The 19,492-nt window shown below is 36.0% G+C and overlaps 1 long non-coding RNA gene across 1 annotated transcript in view; it reads right to left on the bottom strand.

Moving 5' to 3' along the window:
- Positions 1-977: 977 nt before the first annotated feature.
- Positions 978-19,492, bottom strand: part of LOC136290723 (uncharacterized) — a 29,467-nt gene continuing 10,952 nt past the window's right edge. The window contains exons 3-6 of the long non-coding RNA XR_010721337.1: positions 12,072-12,285; positions 11,459-11,510; positions 3,143-3,348; positions 978-1,322 (exon numbers count right to left, since the gene is read on the bottom strand). This is a non-coding gene — a long non-coding RNA (uncharacterized lncRNA). The remainder of the gene's footprint in view (positions 1,323-3,142; positions 3,349-11,458; positions 11,511-12,071; positions 12,286-19,492) is intronic.

Here is a 19,492-nt window from a genome sequence, read left to right as displayed (position 1 = left end):
TTTAGCTAGTTATGCTCCTTTAGAAACATGTTTATATTTTGGAAAACAGGGAGAATAAAGCATGCATCATCATGAATCTTGACAGACAAAATGGATGAAAGGAGAAACTAGTAGGGAGAAGATTTTAGGAAAGATTTTCCCACCTTTTAAATCCCCTTAAAATCAAGGCTTTTCATTATTGTTTCGTACATTTGATTTTAGTCATGCTGTATGGCTAAATCTCCCTGCAGTTAATAGTACTGTCTAAATTTTTGATCAAGATTCATGTTTTTAATTTTTAGTTGAGAAATAGATATTGAAAATGTTCTCTTTTTATTTCTGTAAAATTTTAAAACAGTTCATCATCCTTTTACCCTAAAATTGAGATGCTGTTATAGACCCCTAAGATTCAGATGTACAGAAACAACATCTAAGCAATAGCATATACAATGAGAGGAGCAGGAAATTAATGAAAAAAAAAACCAGTAGAAAATGGCAAGACTATAGAGTTACTTTTTGAGATTTACTTAGAGGATTTCCCCATGTATTGTATCTATATATGTTCTTTCAAAACGGATATAAATGTATGTGTGAAGGAGATCCACCTGCATAAATTCATTTAATACTCAGTATTTCATAACCTTTAAGTCATTCCCCAATAATCCCAAAACTGTTGCTACTTTGCAGCTTATTTAAGTAACAATCATAGCAATCAGTTGTAAAAATTAAACTATCTACTTATGTCCTGTACTCTTTGAAATTCAAGCAGCCAAAGACACAAGATTTAGGAGTATGAAAGACAATTATTCGATGTTATGATTTAATAAATAATCTAGATTTCAGCAAAAACAGCAAGTAAGCATCATAATCCTTTCATTTCTAATGCATACCTAAAGGAAAATAAAGCTTTCTCTAAAGACTAAAAAATTTTTTATTGAAGGAAAACTTTATTTCCAATCATAGCAAATAAGTTGGAATTGTTGCATGTGCTTCTCAAATAAGTACCTAGACATACTTGCTTCTCAAAAAAACCTCAAAAAATTTCAGTGTAACCATCATGATAGAAGATTGCTTTAATTTAAGCTTATCCATTCTGAGATATTCATAAGAATTTACTGAATATACATTTTCTCTTAAGTTTGGGATAAATTCTTTTTTAGAAGACATGAAGACATGGAGTAAGGATGAATTTTTTTTTTCTTTTGAATATATATCTCAATTTTCTATTTTATTGTTATTCTTCCTACTATATCGCTCCCTAGATTAGGAAAAAACATTGTGTTCACCTTTTCTCTAGTTCTTGAAATACCTTCTTTTGAATCGACTGCAATGTCCAATTCTCTCTGCAAAGAAATCATATATTTAAACTAATTACTAATGTAGACATTTCAGCCACTGCTTATTATCAAAGTAAATAGGTTATTCTACTACTAGCAGTCATCCTTACGCTGAGTGAATGACTACCTCTCATAAGCAGTATTTTCCTTGGTATTCTTCATCTTAAATTCTGAATACTATGGCTGAATGTCCATATGTTTTGGAGGTCAAAATGAACATGGAGAGATATTAACAAATAGGAAAGAAAAAAACCCTCAACTTTTCTATATAATATGACAAACCTTTTACCTTAGCTTGACAAGGATGAATAGACCTTAGGAATGGATAGCAATGCAATGTCATTTCACATACTTTTTTATCTGTGTCGTATTTGAGAGAAGAAGAAGTGGCATATATTTTTAAAAAATTAATTTATTTTCAATTTTCTTCTTCATTAAATCAGCTTTTCTTCACACATCACTAAAAAGAGTAAAGAATCAAATCTGAGGGACTGGATACAGATTAGCACAGCCATGGAGATAATGCAGTTTGCATGTATGATATCAAGTACAAAGATCCTCAGGATAATAGCAAAGTGAGGCACCCTGCCTTATGGACCGCTGGAAAAGGGCTTCAAAGAGAAATAAAGCTTAAAACAGTCTTATCTATCACACTTATCAATGGTTCCCTTCCTACATAGTTTCTCAGTTCTTGAATTAATTCTGGAAGCCCGGAGATATTCACCCAAAATGAATCAATGAGCCAGGTAACAGAAACATAAGGTGATTAGCTTCTGCTGGACGATTAAGCTTTTGAATGTCCGGATTTGGGGAGCTGAATCACTCTCTTTGAAACTGTTTCCAGCAGTATAACTCCAATTCCTCATTAAGCCTTGCTTAATACTAAGCTACATGATTTTAATATTTATTTCTCACCTTCACTCCCCTCAGCCTCCTCATCCAGTGTGCGAGGATGTAGTGGAGATGGGCAAAGCTAAGAAATTAAGCGTGTGCTCTAGAAAGTGTATGTGGGATCTACACCCCTGTAAGACAACTCCTTGCTGTTAAATATATATGAAATGCTCACTGCTATGGTTTGGAAGGTAAATTCTCACCATCAGCAGGCCCTTGTTCCTCCTGCAAAAAGGCAGGCTTCAGTTTCTCTATTGATATCCATACCCAAGCAACCAGCAAATGGAAAATCTTCTACTACAGACTATTATACTTCAAAAAAAGACTTTTCAGCCTTTCAGCTCTTTTAAATGTAATCAAAGGTTTGAATGTTTTGTAACAGCCATCAAGAAGTTGCAAGATACTAATCATCCAGAACATTGCGTTCATATAAGTTTGTGGTCCCGAGTCAAGTATCTTTTTCCTGCAATTTTCGTTCAGTTTATTAAACAAGTTAACTATTACAAAAGAAGAATTTGGGGGTTGTTTTCAGGACTTTTTTTTCTGAATCTACTTATAGGTTTGGTTGGGTGGGTTGTTTGGGGTTTATTTTTAATCTTTTTGAATGATCACTGCTGTTTTCCAAATAAAAATCGCCAGTCTCAAGTACTCATAGGAGATACATGGCAGAGTTTTCAGGCAATACAAAAAAAAAAAAAAGTTAAAGCTTTTTTCACATGTTCAAGATAATTATCTGCAGTTTTGTTGAAAGAGCAAGTTAAAATCAGTCACCTCAAAGGTTCTCAGAATAAAAAAACAACTGTTGATCTGTGATGTCACATGCATCACATCCTTTGTCTTGACACTGCTCATGTGTGATTATGCTAGCCTCAAAGCTCATTTTTTGCACTTGAAGTTACCTTTATTTTTCCCCACATGTTTTATCTAATACTTACAGAGATGTTCATTCCCTCAGCCGTTTCTTTTTTCCAGGTCCCATTCTCTCACGAAGCCCTGCAACTCTTTCCAGCTGGCACATGACATCACCACACTGACAGACCATTCCACAGAATTTCAGGGAGTCCTCCACCAGAGAATTTAACTAAAGTAAACAGCCTTGGTATCACAGACTTATAATATCCTTGCATGAATAAACACTGGCCTAAAAGACAGAAAAGTAAGTAGACATAAATATTTAACATATGCAAGAGGAGGGAGGTCTCCCTCTTGCTTCCTTTGCACAAAATGTTTAAAGCAGGATGAAGCACTGAACAATTACTCCAGATGCTGGATCTGTGGTTGAAATAATAAAAGAGAAAAACAGCAAAATTCATTGTCTGTGTGCTGCAGTTCTCATACAGTCTCTTCACATTTAATTTGCTCTTTCATTGCAGCTGTTCCACGTACACGGTGTTAATTGTCACAGCAGAGAGTAAAGGAAACCATCAACCCAGGGGTGCAGAGGAGGCTATTTCTGTTGAAATTCAGCAGTAAATATTAAAAGTCCTTTTTAATATCTCTGCTTGGAAAACATCAGGTTAACAGAATGATTTTGACAAGGTTGCAAATTGCCAAGTGACTATAATTATTGCTGTGTTAATATCTGGACACCACAGAAGTTAAATTTGTAAGATCATTTAATAAAATATCAGAAATGTGTGGCATAAATTTGATATCATAAAAATGACAGGCATCCTTAAGTAGGTTTGGGGTGTTTTTTTAATGCTGATATAACATATTTAAGAAAACCTTTAAAATTTTTATGGTAACAGAGTTTAACCTTGCTATACTTGCCACAGTGGTGTGCAAATATTTAAAATTAATTTTAAATCAAAATACATCTCTGTAGCCATTTTAAATTCATATATAAGTAAATTGATTTCAGTGGGAGTTATGTACTTAATCACCTTTGAGGAAGTGGGCCTCAGTCCCTAATCAAGTCTGCTTAAATATGCTAACTGAATTGTTTGGAAAGTGCTGACATTATGGAGCTCTTCATCATCACTGGGTGTTTCTGGGTATTCTATGTAATAACATATATCTAATATTGTTTAGGAAAACACAGTTTGGCAACTGGCAAAGTATTCTCTGCGATTACTACTGACTTTCATCTTGTAAGTATTATATAGCTGTGGATGTTTATCTGGCATGTAAACAATAAAAAGTACTGTATAATGTTTCTAATATCCTTCAGGACAAACCTATATCTAGACATCTGTATTATTTGTCCCAGACTGGCATTTCTTCCTGATATGATGAGTTCAGCTAATTATTTCTTTTTTCTTTTTCGTTGTAGATAGTGCTTTCGGATATCAGAATTGTATACCAAAAGGCTTTATTCTTCAAGCCTACAAGACTCTCACAACCTTGAGCTCATGATGTTCTTTCCAGAGAGATTAAACTAAGCATTAAATCAAGATTTTTTAAAAATCAATAATTTAAATAGCTAAATATCTTCTTCTGAATGGTTCCTCAGAGCTCTCATTCTATATAAAGCCTCTTGTGTTACAATTAAAGATCTTGAGCTATTGGAGATTCTTTAGAGTAGGTTCCTGATTCTTACTAAGTTCTTCATAAAGTTAGTATGAATTCAAGTAGGGAATTAAATATTAGATGATATATATTCTGATAAGAATCATCCTTCTACCATTTATACTTCGACATTAGGGATTAAAATTCCAATGGAAATTGTCTTTAAATAAAGAGGTAAACAGTATATTGAAGTAAATAAAAATAGAGGCAAGGGTGTTCAAAAGGAGGGGGAAGAATTGGTGGGGTAGAATTTAGAAGGGACTACATTAATATTTTTGATAGGGGAGACTTACAGACTTTGAGCTTTTACAAGTATAGGAATTTTTTTTTTATTTTATCCAGAACCCTGGAATTAAAAATAGAGAAAAATTTAGAAAAATGAAGGAAACCTGAATATGGATACTGAGAAGAGGAAAATAATAAGATTTCTGTAAGAAGATGATAGGGCTCTAGAGCTTTAGATACATGGAAAACTGGTGCAACGTGACATAGGAGATGGAAAGATGAGAGAGATGTCATGCTAAGTTTGGCATGAGAGGGAAGCAGGGAAGAGACATTTATTAGAAAATACAGAAAAAATATCTTGGTAGTAAAGAGAACAGTCATTTAAGAAGAAAAGGGGAGTGTGGTGGATAAGTGGGTTAAGATGGATGTTAAAACCAACAACAAGAACCAGCAACAACAACAACAAAGAAACAAGACAATTATACATGAGAGAAGAAAGAAATTACTGGGAAAAAAATTGTGAAAAGCAGGCACAGACCAGAGATGAGTGTGAGTGGAACAGAAGATAAAAATAAATAACATGCCAGTTACCAGGGTGTTTCTCAGTGTAAATTATGCATAAACTTTAAGCTAAAATGAATTTTACATGCTGTGTGGAACATGTTGATGCACACAGTCTTATCTGAAGACCACTTGAATCAATGGTGGAAACCTCCTGTGGTTATTTAGAGGCTAAAATCACACCTATAATTTTGCAGATCCAAAAAATGAGCTAAAATTTGACCTATGAAAAACACATAAATTTTGGAAGGACTTTGATCATGCCTCTGCTTAAGCAAGCTCCTTGCAAAAGCTGAATTGAGGTGCTGCAGGTGGGTCTGCGGGCACACAGTTGCCAAACCCAGCCCCTTGCTTGCCAAGATCAACAGCTTTAATTATGATACTGTTCAAGGCTTTTGTGACTGACACTTTTGTGGGTATCACAAAATGTCTTGCAGACTTCAGGCAAATAGTATTCTGTTGAATATTATTTTCTGTTGAAAGCTTGAGTATAATATCTGTCACAATTGTAGCAATTCAGTATCAATCTGGCAGCACCATCATGCTTAAAATTCTGTGCCCACTGCCATCAGCAGTCTGGATTCTTTGAGTGGTTTATAATTCAGCTATTTTAAACCACACTAGGATGAATCTCAACTTACTATTTCTTGTTCTGGATGTGTTTTGTTCTCAAAATATTGCATTTAAATTGTTTCATTTTCTTTCTAGGTTTGCAACTGAAAGAAATGTTTCAGGAAATACTGTTGCTGGCTTTTTGCTAAACAGTGCTTATTTAAAAAAGGGAAGTGTATTCATATTACATCACCTACTCAGACAATCAAGAGAAATGGATCCAATACCCCTTGTGAAATTTGTCAATGTATTCTTTTATGAGTATGCTATCATTGCAGCAATATCTTCACTGCATGGCAGGGTCCCAGCTTTGGTCAAGAAGAAGAGAAACATTTTTATTCAGCTCAACAGGATTTTAAGGCAGTTCTTTGCTTAAATACCTCTGTCTTCTTTAGGTGAGGTATTTTAGACTTGAATTTCCAGCTTCTGACATGTTTTCCAAGTGTTCCAAATGTGCCCTTTCCCACTACCAGTTTTCAGTACTTGTCTCACACAAGCAGTCACATATATTTAACTAGCTACCATGCTGAGTGAACAAATACTCATATTTGTCCTTCTGGAGAGCATCATTTTTACAAAATCATGTAAACAATCTAAAGGCTTGTATTTTAGAATCAGGATGACCCTTGCTGTCATTGCTCACTCAAATAAAAGCAATAGTTAAGTAACACTGAAAGTTACTTCACGCCTTGCCAGTCAGGTCATGGCCAGAGTGTCACCTCTTCCTCAGGAAACTGTTTTTACCTTTAACTGTTGTACTGATCCTTTCCTATTGTTGAATCAGCCATTTGGTAGGTGTTACCCGCTACTGGGGAAATTCTGCTTTGCTGTTGTTCGCTTTCAAAGTAGTTTCTTTGAACGTTCTCCTTCATAATGAGCTTTTATTCTTTGATTTTTCTGTTTGTTCACATAGACTCATTTCACATGGAAATTTGCAGAACTTTCATTAGAAATTCAGTGAGTTTCTATGGAACAGGCTTCCCAACTTTTATCAGCTTTCCATAAGCCACAAGGGCAACTTAAGAAGATACATACCAGCATATTTTTGATGCATTTCTTATTTCTAAATTTGGAGTATTAATGGACAGGACATACTATGTGCCATCCTAGAAAACAAATTCTTTAAATATATATATTTACATAGTGACACACATGTATATATTTATTCATGTATGTATGTATGCAGGGACATAATACCTGTCCATGTGGTCCAAAATACATCAAGAAACTCCTATCCAATTTAATCCTGAGGAAAGGGAAAGGCAGGTTAGTTTATTCCTTGTTCAGTCAGACATTGCTCTTACAGTCAGAAGCAAAGCCTTCCACTGATACAAAGGGTTTTCAATTTTCAAAGCACTTAACTATAGTTTAAACCATATAAACCATAACTATTTGGGCCTCCATGAGAGAATTCATTTAAGACCCATCACCATTTTTCAAATGGGCAGGCAGAGACCTTCAGCCAGTTATTCCAGGATAAATGCATTATCATTGAAATCACACTTAAAGGATCACTCCTGGTTAACTAGACCAAGGCAATGCAGCAATTAGAGCCCTGTTCTATCAAGAACCAGCCAGGAAGCATGATAGGACAGCAGGAGCCACCTATCTTAACTTAAATGTGTGTAATTTTTGCAAGACTCTACAAGTCAAGGTAAAATTAGACCAGAGAGTTTCATCTAGGTGAAAAGAGGTTGGAGTGAGGTGGGTGTCAGCCTCTTCTCCCAGGCAACCAGTGACAGCACAAGGGGAAACAGACTCAAGTTGTTCCAGGAAGCTTTCGGTTGGATATTAGGGAATATTTCTCCACTGAAAGGGTGATCAGGTGCTGGAGTAGGCTGCCCAGGGAAGTGGTGAAATCATCATCCCTGGAAGTGTTCAAATAATGGCTCCTGGGGCCGTGATTTAGCGGTGGATAAGGTAGCTTTAGGTTAAGAGTTGGACTCAAGGATCTTAGGAAGTCTTTTCAAACCCAAACTCTTCCATGATTTTATGAATAGGAATAACAAATGATAAAAAAGATAATTCTAGACATTTTATAGGTAAGAGAAATAGATAATCGATACGACAAAATATTAAGGCCTAAAGCACTTAAGAGATAGAAAAGGCTAATTTAAGGTTGATTTTATTGTCTCACTGTATGCACTTTCTTTTGCAAATCAGGTTTGCATCAATCAACTAAGTGCAGTTCTAAATTTACTATGAATCCTGTTTCAATCAATGTAGAGGATGGATAACATCACAGAACTAGAATTTATTTTTTTTTTTTACCAAAAGATACTTAATGCTTTTTTTTTTTTTTCTTATTGTGAAATTTGAATTACTGATGGACTTACTCTCTGAAATGTCATAACATATTTAGATTAGCTCATATATAAAATATTTTTGTCCAAATATAAATAAATATAACAAATAACAAACAGGTAATACAAAAATTGCACAGGATTTGTTGATAGGTGGGGCAATGATTTATATGGGTGATGCATGGGAAGTGCTAGTAAGCACGCCAAAAAAAGCTGTCAAATGAGACATCTTGGTTGTAGATGATAAAGCAGTGGGGTATAACACAGAGGCAAAAACATTTTCCCTGTCTTTCCTCACATAAAAAAATTGCTTTCAGAAAATTATGTAAGTCTTACAAGAAAATTAGCAATAAAACTGGTGGGTACCAAATAGCTTCACAGTGTGACAAGACCTCTGAAAGGGTCATTTTCCTACTATTTGACTTAATAAAACTCAGTGATTAAAAAAAAAAAAAAAAAGAAAGAAAGAAAATAAAGTAAAGCACTTTAGAAAACTCAAGATATTTTTCTCAAGCTATTTTTTTCTAAAGAGCAATTTTTCCTACTACTGATCAATAGTACTGGAAAAAGAAGAGATTCATCTACTGATGCCTATTTTCTTCCTCTTTAAATACAAATGTGACCCTTAACTTGTCAAGGGTTTAGTCACTTTTGTCTTCTCCTACACAGTAATACTGAAACAGTATGAACAAGAAATCATTGCAGCAGCTACAGAAGAATTAGATAAGAAAAAAAATCAGTCATTAGAAAATATTTTTGGATAAGTACATTTCATTTGAGGATAAGATCTGAAAGAAATTAAGGGCATTACTTAGGCATTCCTGTTTCATAAACAATGTAACTGCAACAATGAAAAGGACCAACTGCAATTATTAATGGCATCTGCCATATTCTCAGCCAGAAAAAAAACCCTTCTTCTCTACATTTCACCTATATAAATTTCAAAGGTAAGGACTCGTCTATTTTCAGGATCTTACAAAATCACAGTGTGATTTCCTTATCTGCAAATAAGCCGTGGTTCCAAAAGGAGCCTGAAAAGATTAGGTCTCAGTAGGGCTTCATTCTAACATAACTTCACACACTTTGTCAATAGAAAGGATTTGTGGTTTTCTTCTTGGAGTTTCCAGAACAAAACAACAAGCTATGAATGCTTGGGGGCACAATTAAAAGCACATTTCATGAAAGTCAACCTTATTTTAAAAGGAAAACAGATTATAAGCTCGCAAAAGCAACTCTGGGACCCATATTTTCTTGTGGATATAAATTACCCATGCTAAGGCACTCCTTTTTATATGCCTACATTTAAATGACAATATTGAAAATACCAGTTATTATGTCTCTAAATGTGTTCATAGTGGATGTAGAGAAAGGACCCCACAAATGGGTGTAGAGAAAGGATCCTACAAAGTAGCAGTCAAGAAAAAAAAGAGAGGAAAATCTTTTTCACCTACTCTACAGAATGAGTACTAATTATTAACCTCCAAAGTATATAATAAACCTACTGAAGATTTTAATTTCATTGTTGTCATCACCAATAGGTCATGTTAAGTACAGCTTTAGGCCTTTCTCCTTTAATGTACTGCATGTTGAAAATTGAGCACAAGAATGCATTAAACTTCCAAATTATTATGTATATTTATTGATTATTTTATTTCAGCTGGGGCCATTAACAATCAGTCACAGAAGGAGTAGTGTTAAGCCTTTTTTCTTCCCTAGCACTGCACTGCACACAGGAGCACTGAATAAGCCATTTCAAGCTCTCTTATATAAAAGTTTTCTTGAAATAAAGGGATAGACACATCCATCTATGAAGAAGTGAAATCTGCTCTGATGCAGATTTTCTCTAGGTAACAGTTTTGATTTAAGAAATCCAGAAGTTTTAACCAAAACTAGCAAGTTAGGGTTGAATAAAAGTTGTAGAAAGATTTGTCAGATGCTACAGGCAAGTAATGATTAGAGCAAAAAAAAATAGCTGAAAATGTTCTTTAACATTTTCTCACATGACTCAAAGCATTCTGCTTTCCTTCTTCCCCCAGTCCTTGTCCCCCTGACAAAGCCTCGTCAGTAACACCATACTGGGGGGTGGGAAAAGGTTCTCCACTTGAAAACTGCCCTTAGCTCCCATATCTAGAGATTGTGCCAAAGGTCAGCAAGGGAGGCCTAGACAGGCCACAGAAACTGAGTACATCTATTCCAGGGCAAAAATTGGAAAAGTTTGGACTCAGATATATGAAACCCACCTCTAACTTGTTCCACTGCTTGCACTTTTCAGCAGCTTCTTCTCACTCCTCTCTTCCTTACTATTCAGCCCTCCTCCTTTCTAGCAACCCAAACTACTTTTCCCTAGCTCCTTCCATCCTTACCCTCCTTTAGACCCTCCAAATGTCTCCATAGGTTACTACACTGATTACTTTTCTTGTTAAAACTCACTGTGTTATGGGTTTTACCCTGTGCTGAGGTTGTCTCCCCATACTGAAAACCTCAGCCTTGGGGGAGAACCTATTCCCTTCCAGAATTCCTGTCAGTTTTTGGATGCAGTTCGATACTGGCTGGTGGGGAGATATAGAAGGATGAGATTTAACAGCTGTTGCACTTCCCTTGGAGTGACCCACACCCTGTTAAAACCAGGAGGCTACAAAGCTCCTTGCCTACCCTCTCTGCAAATATGTTTTTAGGCTTTATTCATGCCTACTGAGATTACTTATCCTTTCTTTCAGAAAGCTGTTGTCAGTACTGATTCACCCTGAAGCAGGTATCAGGTGGGAATTTGGTAAGCCTCTGTAGATAAGACCATCAAGGGCAGGCTCAGATTTTTTGCCATGCTAAATCAGCTGCTGCTTTCAGTCTGCTGCTGTTCCCATCATGCAGGCCTCAGTGTCCTGCCCTGCTCTCAAGGTGTGGCTACCTGCTCATACTTTCGGTCATCATGGAAAAATATATAAGTAAATTAATAAGTCTGGAACAGGAGATTTTGTTACTTGGCTCATCAGGAACTTACAGCTCATTTAATAAAAAAGCCTGAAATTAAAATCTGCTTACATTTTCCATGGAAGCTCGAACTTTCAGTGCAATTGAAGTAGAGGATGACTTCCTAAAATATTGAAAAAAACCTTTTTAAATATATTATTATATATATTACAATGTAAATAATAATAGGTAAACCTAAAATGGTTTTACCCTCACTTCATGTGAAGATGGAAAACCATAGTACATGGTTTAAAAGGCAGCCACAGCAGTATGCCCACTTTGAATAGAATATTCTCTATTTTTTTTTTTCCTTTGGGGGAGGGAGCATGCAAGCTCATTTTTTTCTAGCTAATTAAAAAAAAAATAAAAAAGCTGAGTTAAAATGAGATGAAAGGTTCATCTTCACGTCAGAAAATAAGATTGTGAAGTTGTTAAGTGCTGCTGTACTGCTATATTAATGATAATGAGATTCATATAATTTCACTCTTACAGCTTTTCATTTCCATGTGATACTATAGCCCACTCAGCCCTATCAATGGCAGAGGTTGCATCAGTTTATGTACAAGTACCAACCTTATTTGGAGGAATAAAAGTTGTTTATGTTGGTTTGCTTTTACAGGGGAATATAGGATAAGTAATTAACCCAGTGCCCCCTTTCCTGCTTGTTTAACATTTGTGCCATTACCCAAAACTCTGATGGTTCCACAGTCATGGCTAGAAGAAGGGTTACACTGAGCACCCACTAAAAGCCGTGGACCTTGGTGTTACTGCAGCAAGGCAACACAGGCAGCACCCTCTGCTTGCTTCCTTCTCATCCACACCTACTTCTTTCATTCTTCCAAGTTGGTAGGACTAAATCTTTTTATGAGCTGTAGGTGGTACTTTCATGAATGTGGCATCTGTAAAATGGAGACAAAAAGACACAAATATTCAAAAGAAAGCAGAAACCCCATATGTCTCACTTGGGTTTTTTTATTATTTTTAACTCATGTATATTTGGAAGAAATGGTCTTTTAAATTCTTAGAACCAATTCTTTTCTTCAGGTTGCAAAATCGGTATACCAAATTTGCAGGTTACTATCACCTATTGACCAGGACCTGAATGTCTGTGCATCAGAGCTTTGCACAATCGAGGCATGTCCTGACACTGTCAGATGATGGAGCTACACATATAAAGGTATCACACAAATTGTGAGGCAGCTTCTTTTTTTAGTGCTTCTGGATTGTTAAATTGAGCCATCTGGGATGTCTTCAGCCACGTTTAATTTCAGTGGTTCAGATTACTGGTCAAAATACTTCTCAGCATTGGCATAAACTGTGCTACAGTGCTTCCAAGCAAAAAGCTCTGATGAAACAATGTCTGCAACTTTCTGAAAAATTTTATATGCTCTGGCATTTCCAGATATATTGGATAGCATTTTTTTTTTTTTTGTTGAGAAGATATTAATGTTCTGAAACCATCAGGTTACTACTGATTTGAGCTCTAAGCACAGAAAGAAAAAAAACGTAGCCCAGACTGCGGAAGAAAATGAATTAAATGCTCTTGACTGTTATTTGATTTGTTTAGTTCACACTCTCTCTTGACTGAGAGAAAACTATTTTTTCCCCCTCCTTTTTTTATTTGCATCTAGATTCTGGTTCTGTGCATGCTGGTGTCACTGTCATGGGTGTAATGCAACACTATGCATTTAAGCATTAAAACTCCATAGCTGGACACTCCACTTGCTTAAATAACCTTGTTTCTTTGAGGAAGGAAACTATCAGATTTTTCTAAATTATTCCAAGGCAAATAGACTGCTGTGTTGGTTGACATCACTATCAGTTTGGACTAGATTATTTTTTATTTCCCTAAATTAGAGGACTGGAGGTACTCAGTGTACTCATCTAATTCATCTTTTTGCATAACACAGGTCATATGATTTTTATGATTTGACTCCATTTGAATCAGACTACCTCATTTAGAAATAGCATCTAAACCTGATTTTAAAATTACCAGTGATGGCCAATCAACCAAATAATTTAGTTGGCTTTCCAGTTAAATGACCTCATTTTAATTTTATTTTGCTTTTAGGAACATCTAATATCTGATTTCAATGCACCTATGAACTGCTTCCAGACTCCACTCATGTTTCTGTCTGCTGGACTGAAGAACACATTATCAAAATTTCATCTCCCATGTAGTGAGTACCAGCATACTCTGATCAAATGACTATTTAAATTTCCAATTTACAAATAAACCACATAAAATCATAGATTTTATCCTTTAAAAAAATTAGATCCTTGAAATAGGACGAGCATGGCAACCAGTCTGTGCTGCTCAGGTCTTTATCTGGTCATACTTGAAAATTCCATGGACATCTTCGACTCAGGGCTCAGAGTCCCAAACTTAAGCACTTCCAGAGCAACCTGGACCAGTTTTACCACTCTCACTGCAAAATATTTAGTCTTTACACACAGTCTAAATCTATGATCTGTCAGTTTAAAAACATTATTTCTTGTCCTATTTCCACAGCTCTACTAAAAGTATGCCCCCACGTCCCTGTGTTTCTTATAATCCTCCTTCAAGTATTTAGAGGCCACACAAAGGTCTTCCCAGAGAATTCTCTTCTAGGGGCTGAACAACCCCAAATCTCTCCATCTTTTCTCATAGGAAAGATGTTTCATGCCTCTAATCATTTTTGAGGCTCTACATTGGAGCCACTCCAACAGGTCCACATCCTTCCTGTGCTGGGACCCCAGAGCTGATGCAGGCCTGCAGGTAGGCTCTCAGCAGAGCAGAGGGACAGAATCCCCTCCCTCCCCTGCTGCCCACGGGGCTCTGGATGAGCTCAGGGCACATTTGGCCCTCTGGGCTGTAAGTGACATGACTGGGGCAAGCCCAGACACACCATTACAGCAGAGGAAGTGGGGCAGAATGCAGCACCACCCTCACAGGGAAGAATTTCTTCCTCACATGCAATTCAACCTGCCCTCTTTCAGTTTAAAACCATTCCCCTTTGTCCTGGAGCTACATGTCCTTGTAAAAAGTTCTTCTCCAGATCTCTTGTAGCACCTTTAGGTACTGAAATGTTCTATAAGGTCTCCCAGGAGCTTTCACCTCTCGAGCCTGCAGTGCTCATCAGCAGCATATGGCATTCATCACTTTGGATTGTTTGGGAGATGGAGTAATTAGAATGTAAAATGCCTTCCATGGTGTAGAAAATAATTTATCAAGTACTGAAGTGATTGAAAAGTTGAAATGTGCTGTGTACCTTTGAGTGCAGCGCCTTTGAAAGCTCATCCTGAGTAAGATAGACTGAACTATCTGAACAAGAAATCACAAAGGCATCTTGATATTATGTCAATATTTATTATATTGAATTTCTCCCTGCTCTGAAAATCTGTGCAGTGGCAATAAAGATCAGTCCATTCTGTAGGGAAGGTCATCTCTGGTAACATCTCTCTCCAGAGGACCCTAAAGGAAACAAACCTAAACCACATCTTTTGCAGGATGCTGCATTAAAAGTATTTTGGAGCAGAGGAGCCTCAGAAAACTGACTGCATGCCGCACATGGATGTACAAACACTCGAGTAGTGGCCCTGATAAGCAAGGCTCAAGTCCTTGATGGGGAATGTTTACTCAAATCCTGATAATAGAACTGTTAGTGCCACACACAAAGCATGTGCAGGCCTAGAGGAACGTGGATGTGCATCGTAGAAACACACTGCTCTTTTCAACTCTTGCAGCTCAAAGAATATTTTTAATTACTCCAAGACCTTCTCAGTATTCCTTTTGCTCTTCTGCATGCAACTTCCCATATTTTTTATTGCTGAGAAAAATTTGCTCACCTGTGGCACCCTGCAGGGGCAATTTGTGATACAACAGCTTTGCAAAGAGCAAAATTTGACACAAAATGTCCTACGATCATAGAGTCTTTCAAGATTAAATCCAGATTTTGCTACATTACAGTTAGCTTGATTGACTTGGAATTTTTCATTAGGGAGAGGTGAGAACTTCAGAATCTTAGAGAATGCTTTAATCTCTATTTACTATTGATCTTTCCTAATGCATCAGGAAAAAAAAAAAAGTGTAAGCTAAAGAATTTACAAGGACTTTAAGTTATGAAAATCAAGTTTTTTTATAAGATATGATAATTCTTACTGTACCTGTAATTAAATAATAAGAAAAAATACATTCCTGCCAGAAGTTATATTTTAAGCACTGAAATTATTGCATTTGCTCCAAGGTATTCAGAAGTGGTGAATGAAAATTAATCCATCATTTATAATAGAGCAGAAATGAAAGCATTCAAAGGAAAACTAATTTTAAAAAATTTAATGCTGATTTATATTTTATTGTATAATGCTTATTTACAATTATAATTATCCATGTGCTTCTAAGAAGAGTGGCAGTGTAAAGGAAATGGGTTATAAATATTCTCACATGAAAGCTAGAAACTAGGCATTTAAACAGAAATTCCTCCGTGATTGCAATGTGACTTCTTAAAAATGCAGCATTATGCCCATAAGACAGTTATTGTAAAACTGCATTTTTAGGGAAACGTCAGCTTTTGGTTTACATTTCTTTTTTAATTTGAAAAATTGTATACATTTCCAGTAGCTTTTTATCCTACCCTATATTGTCACGTAGGGAAGTTGTTGCTGTTATGTAAGCACCGGATTTAAGAAAATCTTCTTCCCACTTTATTTCCTACTTCTCTCCTTCCCACAGAGTTTGGCAGTGTCTCTTTCAGTCTAGTTTTTGGTTCTTTTTTTCCCTTTAACTCCCCTATTTGGGGAGGGGATGTGGGGTGAAGGCGTCTTTTTATTTTCAAGAAAAGATTCTTTATAAATACCGCTGTGACAAATTCATTTCACAGCACAGAAGCAATCAGCGTGATGCCAAAGTCTGGCTGGGAACTGAAGGGTCAAACCAGCCCTCTTCCCAAAGATCAATGGGATGAATTTCTGAACGGCAAGACTCTTAACTGGCTCTATACACCACTTAAAGAAAATAAAAGATCAAATGGTAGGTTCTAGGAGGAAATAAATGCATGTTTGTTCCTGCCTTTCTGGTCCAGTCTTTAAATACAGCTTATGAAAAAAATACATCTAAGAGACAACAAAGAAAATACAAGCACCAGAGATCTGTGTTCTTCTGATAAGCTGTACTCTGATTCACTGCAAACTCTAAACAGAGTAGGTAATTAACCTTATGGACAAAAAAGAATAGTATACCAGGAGACAAGGTAAATACTCTCCCACTTGAATTGTTCCAAACAAGACTCAAACTCTTTAGTGTTGTTGTTGTTTTTTTTTTTTTTTTAATTGTCAGTCTAGCAGAAGGTATGAGACAAATTAGGGGAATAGGAGGCTGGTAATGTCTTAGGGAGAAAGGGACACTCTTGGTGATAAAATCTAAATTCTCCAGTCAGGATATAGATATATATATATATATAATGTATGTATGTATGTATTTCAAAACTAATATTTAATTTAAAAAAAAAATCAAACAGAACTTTCTGGATTTAGGCATTGACCAGATACTGCTGCTGAAAAACTCTCAGATATCAATCTTACTCCTCTATTGTTGGCATACAGTAATATACTGACTAGATTGCATTAGGACAGTTTTCAATTTCTATCTGCAGTATGTTTCCCAGGTACTTCCTGCTGATTTTAAAATGAGATATTATTTAAATCTCCTCTTCCTGTTACTGGAAAAAAACTTTGATGTCTTAAATGTCTGACAATTTTAACATCTACAGTTTTCCTTCATGCATCTTACATTAAGGAAGGAAAAAGTTTCACTTTAAAAACGATTCAAAGTCTTTCTGTTTCACAGTCTTTTTAGCATAAAGAAATGGTGAGTTTTAAAGGAAAGTACAGTCACAAGTCTACTTATTGAATGAAGTCAGTTAGGTTTGTTGTAATTTGTTTTTTATTTGGTTTTGTTTTTTCCAGTCCAGATTAGTCAGATTTTATCTCACAAAGAATTTATAGCTCACAAGATTGTATGTTGTTTCTTCATCAGTATCAGTGATATATGTTCTGTGATCAAAAAGTTTTCACAAAGAAATTCCAGAAAGATCTTTCAGTTTTTCATGTTACGTTTTTAAAGATCTATGATTGTGCCAGATGAATAAAAACTAAAGCTATAACATTCTTGTTTGAGATCTCTCTTTCCCTGCAACCAGGAAAATGCATTTCTAACTTCCTTTCCCTTATAGACTGCACACTTTTGAAACTAAAGAAAAGTACGTAAAAGATGAAAAGTTGCTGGTATATTTTAATCATCCCATAAAGCAAATTTGCTGGAGAAAAAAAGAATAAAGAAAAATTAAGAACACAGATGGATGTGAAAGGTTTTAGTTACAAAAAAAAATGGCCCAGCAAGAAAAGAATCTAGAACATCAGAAGACCATTGATAGAAGATATTAATAACTTCAAATAGTGATTATATACCCAAAATCATACTTTAAAACCTCTTGTACTTTTACATAAATAGTTTTCTCTTTAGCTTTTATTATTATTCCCCTTTGTTTATTGTCAGCCCTGGAAATGTCACAGAACACATTACAATATCTCACTTAAATAAGAGATTTGTTTCTCTTTCCTCCTTCCTCAAAGTAGGAATTTTTCTGGAAAGAATTTGGATCCTAAAATCACTCTCTACTTATCAGTCTTTTCAACACAAGCATGCACGTGTTCAAAGAAGCTAAAACTAGCCTTTAAGTACAGCTTGAATATTTCTCTTAAATAAGATGTGTCATATTTGGATGGTTCTGTGAAAGGGCTTTCTTTCTATGAGGTCTTAAGATTTGTCTCTTATTACCTAACACAAAGCTTAATTTGGATTGTGAGAGGCAACAAAGTGTATTTTTTCCTTCCTAAGTTCTCACAGTAAACAGCTCTTCTCCCAGGTGTCACATATCATCACCAGCATCAGCTAGAACCCTAGACACATAAATCAAAAAGCTGTCAATTCTTCCAAAAACATTTGTATGTAGTGACAATAGAATTTTCATGCCTCACAACATAATGAAACATTTCTGTATGGAAGCTGCTAGAAATGTTATTTACTTGACTCAAATAACCAGACTCAGATGTTTCAAGGAGCTTGTCAGAGATCTCCACTATCTTCTACAATAACCTGTGGCCTAGAAGAGGTTGGGGTAAACAATATTTCTTCTGTAAATAAGTACTATCCAAACATGGTTTATTAGAAGCTTGAAGTCACTTAATTAACATGTGTACTGAAATAGTGCCCATCAAAAACAAATCAGATTAAAGTGTAGCCACTGCTGTAGAAATGTGTAGAAGAGTTCCTGCTGTGAAGAGCTCATCATGCGTATAAGGTGAAAAGGGAAATCTTGAACACAGTTACAGCAGAGCAGCTAAGAGCACCTTCTGGAAACCTCTTTGAAAGAAAAGCCACAGTGCTGCATAAAGGGCATCACTCAGAGCAGGGGGGCAGCAATCAGCCATCAAAATATTTTCCTAAATGCAGTGTCTGATGTGTACATGGGACCTCACTGTCATCATCAGTGTAGCATTGGCCTGAGTTTTCCTAACAGATTGCCTTCAGGGAAGGGTTCATTCTTGATCCAGAATAAACACTTCCCACCTTCAGTGGCCATGGGAGAAGGAAAGGAGCAAACTGAAATTTGTCTCCCTCATCCTATTTCTGTACGATGAACAAAATGGTTCCCCAGACAGATAATAAATAATTTTGTTTGGAAAAGATCTCCAAGATTATCAAGTCCAAGCTTTGATCAAACACCACCACACAGTGCCACACAGTACAGTTGTTTCTTGAACTCTTCCAGGGATGGGGTGACTCCACCAGCTCCCTAGGCAGCCCATTCCAATGGTTAAGCACTATTTCAGTAAGGAAATTCTTCCTGATGTCCAACCTAAACATCCCCTGGCATAGCTATTCTCTTGTTCTCTCCCAGGCTAGCTGCCTGTGAAAAAAGTCCTACCCCTATCTTGTGTCCCTCAAGAACTGGCATATCTGTTTTCAAAGGAGTGTTCCCAAAGGCAAAATATAAGGAGTACAAAGAAGCAAATCAATCTGTTTTAAAGATGCAAAAAATGCAACCAGAAAAAAAAAAATCTTTAAAG

This window comes from Chamaea fasciata, unplaced genomic scaffold (genome assembly GCF_029207755.1).
Source record: "Chamaea fasciata isolate MVZ Bird 193981 ecotype frontalis unplaced genomic scaffold, bChaFas1.0.hap1 SCAF_6, whole genome shotgun sequence".
Classification (NCBI taxonomy): domain Eukaryota; kingdom Metazoa; phylum Chordata; class Aves; order Passeriformes; family Sylviidae; genus Chamaea; species Chamaea fasciata.
Note: the sequence above shows the minus strand (reverse complement) of the source record. Positions and strands in the feature narration are given on the sequence as shown.